The following is a 10,536-nucleotide window of genomic DNA, read 5'->3' as shown; positions in this document are numbered from 1 at the left end:
CTAGATGAAACACATTAGGTCGTCTTGTTTTGGAATGCAAAGATAAGAAATCAAGGAAAATTTCGAAAATAATGAGTAGTTTTAGTGGAAAATTTTTATTACCGGCTAATAACATTTCATTTCCTTGGTTAAGAATACACCTACTGTATATTTGCAGGTTTTAGATGTATTTTGTTAATAAATTAAATAAAAAGCAATATTTGCTGGTTTTTCAAGACTTTGCTCGTTATCTGGCTCCCAAATTCTATTCTAGTAAAACTCTATCCTAGATTTTACAGTTCAGGTTTGATAGTTTTGCTTGTGGAGTTCATAAAGACAAAAAAACAACAACAAATAAAAATGACATCACTTTTTTATTGTTTTGCGAGTATTTTTTGTTTTATCTTGTAATATTATATTTCTATGAATGGGTTAGAGAATACATGTTTCGTCTGTAATTTTAAATTTAGGGGGATCTAGAAATTCTATTCTTATTTTCTAGAAATTCTTTGTTCCCTTTTAAACATTCTTTTTCCATCTGGGATGCGATAGCACATCTCGTGTCCGCTAGTTTTTGGTGGAAGTCCTTAAACAAGTGATTAGCAGAAAATCCTTACCAGTTTACTATTAATTTTTCACTATCTTAGGTTTCAAGATTTGCGAGGAATCGGTCAAATAAAAAACAAACTCGCCTTCTTGTCAACTTTTCGACAAATACATATTGTCCTCTTCCGGGCGTGGCTATGCGGGTTGGTTGAGTTACAGAAACAGTTCGAGTTACAGTTACAGAGTTTCTGTAACTCAACCAACCCGCATAGCCACGCCCTGAAGAGGACAATATGTATTTGTCGAAACGTTGACAAGAAGGCGAGTTTGTTTTTTATTTGACCGATTCCTCGCAAATCTTGAAGCCTAAGTTTAACAATTTACGGTCACGAAACCTATAGTATATTCATATTTGTCACTACCATTTATTTTTTTTTTATGCCAGATCTGGGCTGTAACAAATTGGTCAGATATCTATGGATACATAGTTTCATTTAAAAAAATAATAAAACATAGAAAATCTATGTTTATTTTACTATAAACTCCTTATCTTCTCCTTCGAACATTCTTTTTCAATTTGTGAATTAGATAATACACCTTACTTCTGCTAACTTTGGGTCTAGAGGTTCAGATAAAGAAAGCAAATCACTTGTTTTACTAGAAATTCTTTATTTTCCATTTCTATAATTCTATTTACATGGCAGTACATTAGGTCGGATAGTTTTTGATGTACACCTTTGTACCTTTTCAGAAGAAATGGTAAAATAATGAAACTTCAACATGTTCTACTAGAAATTCTTTATTTTCACTTTTTAACGTTGTTATTTAATGCCTGGTTTCGATAATACATCTTACGTCAGCTGGTTTCGAATGAAGAGATTCTGAAAAAAAAAAAAAATACAAAATTATCACTAAAAATTCCTTAGTTTCTTTGTTTTATTTCTACGGCTAGGGTGGATAATACACAGTAGGTCCTCTTTGGATTTAGAGGTTCAGAAAGTAGTAAAAAAAAAAAGAAAGTTAAATCAATCCTAGTTTCACTAGGATTGTATTATATTCTGCTTCTAAAATTTTATTTTAATGCCAGAACTTCACCTCCCACATTAGATCGACTTGATTTGAAAGTAGAAAATCTTCAAAAAAAAAAGGACAAAAAATAGAAAGGGCCTGTTGGTGAAATTCCACCGGAAGAAAAACTATTTTTTTGTTATCATCCAAAAAACGATAAAAGCAAAAATGGTTTTACCAATGAGGTGAGTTCTAAAGGAACAGAGTGATTTTAGGCAGCTGGTCTTAGATGATATAGAAGCCAAAAATGGTCTTAAGAGGACAATGTACCAATGAACATCTTCGACCACTCGGAAGTAGTGGGACACGAACACATTTTCAAACTAGGGAGAGCGTTGGGCTTGCCAATTTCAAAACCTTCTCGTCTCTTAAGGTTAAAGAAAGATTTTTCGAAGACCTGTTAGGCTGGAAACATAGTGGAGCGGCGAGCAAAGCGGCGCTGATAGCGAAGAGCGAAGCGGCGAAATCAAACACAAGTAAACATATGGGACCGCGCATAGTGGCGAGCAAAGCGAAGATAGAGTAACGCTATCTCTAGAGAGTAGAGCGAAGCGTTATGACATGTTTGATTTCTTCGCTCTCATCGCGCTCAATTTGTAAAGGTTATTTTTCAAAGGTTATGGATATTGATACATTTATTGGTTTAGTTTGTTTAAAGAAACCTCTGTGGGGCCATAGTATTTGTGAAGCTACAATAGTTTTTAATAATTAATAGTTTAAATTAATTAACAATTAGTAGTTAATGGAGAATTCAGGTAATTTTTGCTACATTTAATTTGGTTCTCAATCCCTTAATGCTAACTTTCATCTAAATACTAGGCAAAATTAAATTACATTTTCACGTCCTACTACTTCTGATCAGGACGAATTCTCCAATCCTTCTTCTGTAGCGTCGTACTACTCCAGTTTTTAGATGAACAACATTAATTTATGACAAATCATGGAGTAGTGATTTAATAAAATTATTGTGTTTTTTTAATTGACTAATTTCTTTTTATCTGCATATATTTCTATTTTGTTTTTATTTATTTTGATTTTCTTATCTTAAAGTAACTGCTAGGATTAATGGGGTTACACAGATTTGTATTTAGTAAATAACCTACATAGTTAATTTTTCTATATTGTGCCTAACTCATATTATGAGCTGTATTACTCAAAAACAATAAAATTTGATTTTGATTAATGGGGTTACACTGGGCTAGTATGTAATCAAATGTTGATATAGACATTCGAAAATACGCATGAAACTTGCCAGGATGCTCCCGAAGTTGTTGGTACAAGTGATGAAATTCACCAAGTTCATTTCTAGACTTATTTATATCATGTACACTGCAGCTCCTACTACTAAGCTGCTGCAAATACCAAAGTTTCAACGAAGAATTTTCATATAAAAATAGTTCCTCCATCTTGTTTCGTCGAAAGTAGAAACGCGTCTAAACTCGTCACTAGTGCATGCGAATCTTTGCTCGCTGCTCGTCGCTCTCTTTGATTTGAAGCAGCTATCATCGCCGCTTTGCTCGCCGCGCCACTATGTTTCCAGCCTTAGTCACATCAGAAGAGTGCCTTAAAACTTACAATATAAATAACCAGTGTCCAGCCAATTGTTAGACACGATTTTTCCCACGTAGCATGGATGAAAATAAGAAATAATTATTTAATTTATAAACAAATTAATAAAGAGCCATTTTATTAAGAGCTTTACACAAATTATTAAATATTCCAAATGGAATTTAGTAATAAAAATGACAAAATAAAATCACTTTCAAAAAATAAAATAAAAATTATTCATTCATTTTGTTTATTTCCCTAATACGGTTTCAGTAATTTATTTTATGTATTTCTATGTTCTTTGATTAATTGTACAATGGTGATTGACCCCAAGATAAAAAGGTTCATGCTGACATGATCCTAAAACAATTTACCGTTAATTTATGACAGGATGTGTGTATATATATGTATGTAAATGTATTACTGAAAGTGTTGCATGCTTAAAAACTTCCTCTTAGATTGTTGTTTGGATGGAAAAAAAAAATTACCCAATTAATGGATGCCAGCAACATACGTATGTAGATTTTGTTTGTAGTTGAATGGGAGTATGGTACGTGGCGTGACTATCTTCAAATAGCAAAAAAAAAAAAAAAATAAAGTGAAGGGTTTGTAGCAGACAGATTGCAAATCAGTGCCAATCATTCATTCACTGCAGTTAATGAATCAGGTTGCATAATTTCCAAATTTTTGGATAAAGCTCTTTGCTTGAAACAAACAAACAAACAAAATTTAACTTCACAAACATTGAAGTGGCTAGCAAGCCAACGGATGCAAGCCCATTAATTGCTGTGGACTTCCATGGTAACTCTGACGCCAAGAGCATTCTGTGCGACTCATACGATCAGTCTGCTCCTCTTCACTTGGCGCGTGATTGAAGCTAGGATTTAAAAAATCTTCTGGTCTCATTCATCACTCATCAGCCCTTTCCGAACAATATTTCTGAATGTTAGTCGAACTGACCATATAATGGTGCGTAAGATCTTCAGCAACGTCAGAACAGCTAAAAGGTACATCAATTATAATCTTCAAGGCACTAAATGAAGTTTCATATTTCAAAGTATAGATACAGGCTATTCTATTAATTTTACCTAATGTACCACCGGAAGATCCAGACACGTCATTAAATTTTCACTTTCAAGAAACCTCCACAGCTCATCCTCTTTATGGAAAGTGTTGCCTGTAACGAGAAAACACTGGCCAGATAATGGCTGCGCACTGAGAAGGCACTGGCCACCAATAACCTCAGATGTTAACTTCTTTCCGCCGCCAGTAATGCCCAAATGCCTCTTTTCCTTCAAATAAAAATTATATTAAATCTTTCAAACTTGATTTTCTTCTATTAAAATAAGTTTATATTTAAATTTTTTACTAATAGTAAAAAAAAAGTAGTAAAGTAATCGCCTATTTTTTCAGGCGGGGCTTAACGTCCAACTACCAATTAGGTGTCGTGGACGGAGGCGACTAGCAAACATACTTTACTACAAAATTCCTCATATTAACACATTAAATGAAATCCAAGGCCTAAGACCGGGAATCGAACCCAGTACCACAACACATATTAGCTTCGCAGGTCTCGCCTCTAACCGCTCGGCTACCATGGCGCCTTACTAATAATTATTTTAATTAAGCTGAGCTACAAAGTAACCAAATTCTGTTTCAGGAATTTAGAAAAAACAAACTATAAAGAAAAAAATTAATTTAAAAATTAAAACACTTACCAATCAGAACTGATCTCTTTTCAATCAATCAAAGATTCAAAACAATTGATTCTAATTTATAATGTGATTGGCAATTCAGGGAAAATTATGAATAATTTTTGGTATCTCCTTTAATAATAATCTCATTTTATAACGTTGGTAGCCTAGACAAGCTTTGTCCATAATTTAATTCCATAACTAGACCATAATTGAAAAATGACGTCACCGGTAAAAGGCACATCCAAACTGGAAAAAAAAGTATTTTTGAAGAAATTCAAAATTTGAAAAACATATTTTACAAATAACATTAACTCAATAAAAATAAATAATAAAATAAATTGAATTATGTATATTATACACATAATCTAATAATTAATTATTGTTCTTATATATTCAAAAAATAATCATAAATAATAAATACAAAATTTTTAAACTTTAATTTTAATATCTCAATAGCTAGTTTTAATTAAAAAAAATAAAATAAAAAATAATTGAATATAAAGTTAACATTTAATTTAAAAAGATATGGATTACGTGCTCTTCTCTGATTGGTCAATACCACTATTCCGTCACCATCTTCGACGTTTCTGTGCCGAGTACCGTGTAACCGAGTTTAAATTAAATAATTATTAAATATAAAAGTGAGTATATATATTAATTTACATTAATAACTAATTTTAACAAACTATAAAAGCAATTGAACACAAAATATTTCTTTTAATTCAGGACAAATGGCTTATTTAAAACAAAGAAAGAGAAAAATGGAAACCCCAAACTTAAAATGGTGTACATGGAAATTCCAATATGGTAAGATTTAAGTTAATTATAATTTAATATTATCTAATTACAATAAAGATGCACTGAAATTGATCCTTATTGACTATGTAAACAATATTAGGTAATCCAGTTTAAAAATCTGATAATCTTTTCTTTTTTATTCTACTAAATAAAAAATGGTAATGCTATTACGTCATCAGATTCAATTTCAAATAGAAAATTGAACAGAACAATTATAATATTAAACTATTGGTACAAAATGCATTAAGTTTTAGTATAAAAACAAAACAACTCAAAAATACCAAATAAAAACAGTTTTTACTAATTAAAATCTAATTCAATTAAAAATCTAAAATTAAAGTGCCAAATCTGGAAGAAAAAATCCTAAATCCAATATGGCAGGCTAAATTTTCTAGTTTTAAAGGTCATTTTAATGAATGCTTCTATTTTATTATTTTGTCTCTGAATCAAGTAATTGCAATTAAAGATTAGTAATTTATCAAATGGATTACTTTAAAATGAATTTATAATCTTTTTAATAAAGTAACCAGAAGTGAAATTAAGTTTTATGTGTACTTAAAATTACTATTTAGAGAATCAATTTTGGTTAATATATTTTTTACTACCAGCAAGAAATAAGGTTTGGTTGTTTTTGGTACCCTTTCAGAAAAAAAAAAAAACTACTTTGAATGCTTAACTAAACTAGAAATACTTGTTAGGTATTATTTTTTGAGAGAAATAATTATTTAAACATTACTGGTACTTCTGTTATATTTTACTTGTAGATCTTGGCCTTGGGCTTGGAGGATTGTTAACTACTAATAATAATCAGATTCTTTGATCTCATTTCTTAATTACTTTAATTCCCTCTAAGATTAACACTTTATTCATATTGCTTTGGAATAAATTAACTAAAATTCCTTATAGTTCCATCAATATTACTGCTTTTACTGCTACATTTTTTCTTTCTTTAAGAAGCTACTAAAAAGTTTAATTTCAACTTCACAATGGTTAAGCTTATTCTAAATTTTAAAAAAAGCAGCATGAAACTTTTTATCTATTATAATTTACACTTAAAATGTATGCACATGCATTGTAATTTAAATCTTTAAGTCAAGATGGTCATTTTACAACTGCGCTATCAAATTGAATTGACTCAAAATGTGACTTTAAGAATTTTTGTTCTGGTAGCAGCATCTTTCCTTATTTTAGATTTTTTGTATTTAATGAAGAAGATCTAGGGTTTTAGGCTTGTTACTTAATGATTAAACAATTCTAATCAAGGTTTAGGTAGAAACATTTGACTACCAACATTTACAAAGTAACTAGGATTGAATAAAATTGAATGATTTACCTTAAATTCACTTAATATCTCCTTCAATTTTTGAACTTTAAATTGCTTTTACAAAATCATTAAAAAAGAAAAACAATTCAAAACCCCAAAAAATATCCTCTTTTTCTAACATAACCTAAAACAATGTAAACATTCCACCATTTGTACGCTTGCAAAATAAGAACCTGGTTAACATTTTCTCTCCCACGATCCTAGTTTTAACACTAGGAATTAATTAATTCATGAATGCTTGGAATGACAGGTTTTCTGTTTGAACATTGATTTCCAATACAGGTAGGTTTCTGAATAAAGGCACATTAATTGCAATCTTTGGAAATGAATGAATGTTTTTTTGAATAAAAAGAAAAGGTTATGGTGGAACTCAACAAACTAAATTTGTAGGTTAGGGAAGAATTTTTCAATTTGAATTTCCTTTGCTACTAAGAAAAAGAAATTCATTTGTTTTGCAATTGAAGATTAGTTTTTACAGTGAGCAAGAAAAGTGTTTTATTTCCTATCGGGCTGTTTTTCAATTTGAATTCTTATTTGAATAAAAGTAATGTTGGGGCCCCTTCACTCCGAAATACTGGATTTTACAAATTGATTTGTATCTGTTCCTGGACTATCTGTTTGGAAGTAGAGGAAAAATGGGCATTCTGGGGATTGCCTGCGTTCCTTCCCACCTTATTGAGAGACCGCTCTTTGTTACCATCTGTTCAGAAGTTGCATCCATCAAAAATTGTATTTTATTCAAATTGGATATTTGGTTTCCCTGGGCCCTATAGTGTGGTTTTCGACAAGCTGAGTCATTTTATTTAAACTTGGTATGCTAATATGTTCTCACGAGGGACTGAATTTTGCGTCTCCACTAAAGAACCAAATTAGTGCCTTGTATGGTTGTAATATCTGAATAATATTTAAAATTATCCATGAGTTCCGGACTGTGGTTTAAGAAAGGGCTTTAGTTTCATTTGAATTTGGTTTCAATGTTTCAAATCTACCATTTATGAATTGTAACTTTTTGTTTCAGTAGAGAACTTAGTTAAGGTTGGTTCTAAGGAAGCTGAACTGGTACTGTTCATTCAACAGGTTAATTTTGATTTTAATGAATATAAAACATAGACGTGAATATTTTAAGTGAAAAAATATATCTTCAACAGTGGGCCTGTGTTTAAAAATTACCATTCAAGAAATCATTAATGAAAGATTAAACTCAGAATTCAAATTTCGAAGTATTTTGCCTTTCGCATCTTGGAATAGTGATTTTTACTGATCCATTTTTCCATCTTCGCGTTTTTCTTGAAAATTGGCATCGGCGATTTCATGTAAAGAAATATTTTTCTATGAAAATTTACTTTTCGTATAAGATTCTTTGGGGAGTTTAACTTTTGGCATCCTGTAACCAGCATTCTGTACGGATTCATCAGCTTTATAATGTTTTCTTGATAGTAAGTTAGTTTTCTAAATTTATGGAGCGAAACTCGGGGGCTAAGCAAATCCCTCCAAATTCCCAAGTATCCAGTCTCAGCTGTGTCTCTAATTTGCCTCTCCACCTCAGCATCCTCTTCGTTTCCGAACTGGTCTATTCTTGCTACCTGAATTTCCACAATAACCTTTCCACAAAGGTATAACCTATCCTAACCCTTTTTTATAAGCTCAATCTCCAGCCAACTATCCCTCGTTGTTTGCAATGACGTTTTCTTGAACACTTAGCGCCCGATTTCTCTCTCTAGAGAGTTCCAAATGAAACTCTAGCTTCTATTTGAGACATACCACTTTTACATGCTGGATATATGTACTGGTTGTAAATAAATTAACAAAATATTAAATGGAATTTTTTTTTTAGGATTTCAGTGCGGAAGTTCAGTGGATTTCAGTGCGGGAGTGTTAAAGTTCCGGAATATTTTTTAAGGAGAGGTAGACTTACTTTATTCATTCATTATTTAAAGAAACATATATTTTAACTAGGGCGTAAAAGAGTTATTCGGATTTTAAATTAAAAAAAAAACCAAGCACTCGAGTAATTTTGTTGCGTTTATTACTTTTAAACTGTGTCAAGTGTCATGTGTGAGAGCGGCAGGTCGCAGAGTACTTCAGCAGCTGTAGCAGAAAGGTAAGCTGAAAAAACTTAGCTATGATTATTTTATTTTACTTTTTTTATGGTACCATATTACTCACACTTCCCAAGCTACAACGTACCGCGAAAAACTACAGCCTCAATCTTTGCAGTTCTCCCCAGTAATCTTGACCCAAGGCGTCAGCTTTTGATCACTCTACTTTAATAAAATCTTTTTCTACATCAAGTTTTATTTATTCTTTAGAATTTAAAAAACTTAACTGGCTCATCTTGGAATCATATTGCACATACTTTATTAATTGAAATATTCTCCAGAAATTGAGAATAGGTGTCTTCGAAAATATGGGAGACTTCCATATTCTGTGCGTTGGTTTCTATTCGGCGAACTCATTGAAGTTGTTCATCAATGTCCCCTTTTTAAAACCAAACGGTTTTTGTTTGGTAATAAGAGTCTAGTCTGCGTCCCTCTTTTAAGAGTCTAGTCTACGTTCCTTTTTTAAGAGTCTAGTCTACGTCCCTCTTTTAAGAGTCTAGTCTACGTTCCTCTTTTAAGAGTCTAGTCTATGTCCCTCTTTTAAGAGTCTAGTCTACGTTCCTTTTTTAAGAGTCTAGTCTACGTCCCTCTTTTAAGAGTCTAGTCTACGTTCCTCTTTTAAGAGTCTAGTCTATGTCCCTCTTTTAAGAGTCTAGTCTGCGTCCCTCTTTTAAGAGTCTAATCTGCTTTCCACTTTTAAGAATCTAGTCTGCTTTCCTCTTTTAAGAGTCTAGTCTACGTTCCTTTTTTAAGAGTCTAGTCTACGTTCCTCTTTTAAGAGTCTAGTCTATGTCCCTCTTTTAAGAGTCTAGTCTACGTTCCTTTTTTAAGAGTCTAGTCTGCTTTCCTCTTTTAAGAGTCTAGTCTACGTCCCTCTTTTAAGAGTCTAATCTGCTTTCCACTTTTAAGAGTCTAGTCTGCTTTCCTCTTTTAAGAGTCTAGTCTACGTTCCTTTTTTAAGAGTCTAGTCTACGTTCCTCTTTTAAGAGTCTAGTCTATGTCCCTCTTTTAAGAGTCTAGTCTACGTTCCTTTTTTAAGAGTCTAGTCTGCTTTCCTCTTTTAAGAGTCTAGTCTACGTCCCTCTTTTAAGAGTCTAGTCTACGTCCCTCTTTTAAGAGTCTAGTCTACGTCCCTCTTTTAAGAGTCTAGTCTGCGTCCCTCTTTTAAGAGTCTAGTCTGCTTTCCTCTTTTAAGAGCTACCATACGGTCTAAGGCCCAGTTTGGGTAGGTTTCTCTGTAGCGTTACAGTTTAGTGTTCGGTACGGGTTTATGATGTTAGTCTAATTTTCTAATAGAAAGAAAATGATATCATCAACCTTATTAAACATTATTGAGCCCCACTCAATAGTTAGAAGTAAGTGCAACGAGTAATCCAAGAGCCAGAGAGCTCCACCAATTTCGTGACAGAATTTACCATCTTGACATCTCTGGATGATGACACATATTTCTCTCTCTCATTTCTTACTTGACAGCATA

The 10,536-nt window shown here is 32.1% G+C and overlaps 1 long non-coding RNA gene across 1 annotated transcript; it reads right to left on the bottom strand.

The window, feature by feature from the left end:
* Nucleotides 1-1,087: 1,087 nt before the first annotated feature.
* On the bottom strand, nt 1,088-7,401 carry LOC141453461 (uncharacterized). The gene is made up of 5 exons (XR_012457999.1): nt 6,970-7,401; nt 4,860-5,084; nt 4,230-4,433; nt 3,885-4,141; nt 1,088-1,406 (listed from the first exon to the last, which is right to left on the bottom strand). It is a non-coding gene; the product is annotated as an uncharacterized lncRNA (long non-coding RNA).
* Nucleotides 7,402-10,536: the final 3,135 nt, after the last annotated feature.

Source organism: Rhodnius prolixus, unplaced genomic scaffold, assembly GCF_049639745.1.
Source record: "Rhodnius prolixus isolate KJV_2025 unplaced genomic scaffold, Rpr scaffold_3, whole genome shotgun sequence".
Classification (NCBI taxonomy): domain Eukaryota; kingdom Metazoa; phylum Arthropoda; class Insecta; order Hemiptera; family Reduviidae; genus Rhodnius; species Rhodnius prolixus.
The sequence above is the reverse complement of the archived record's forward strand: the minus strand, read 5'-3'. Positions and strand labels throughout refer to the sequence as shown.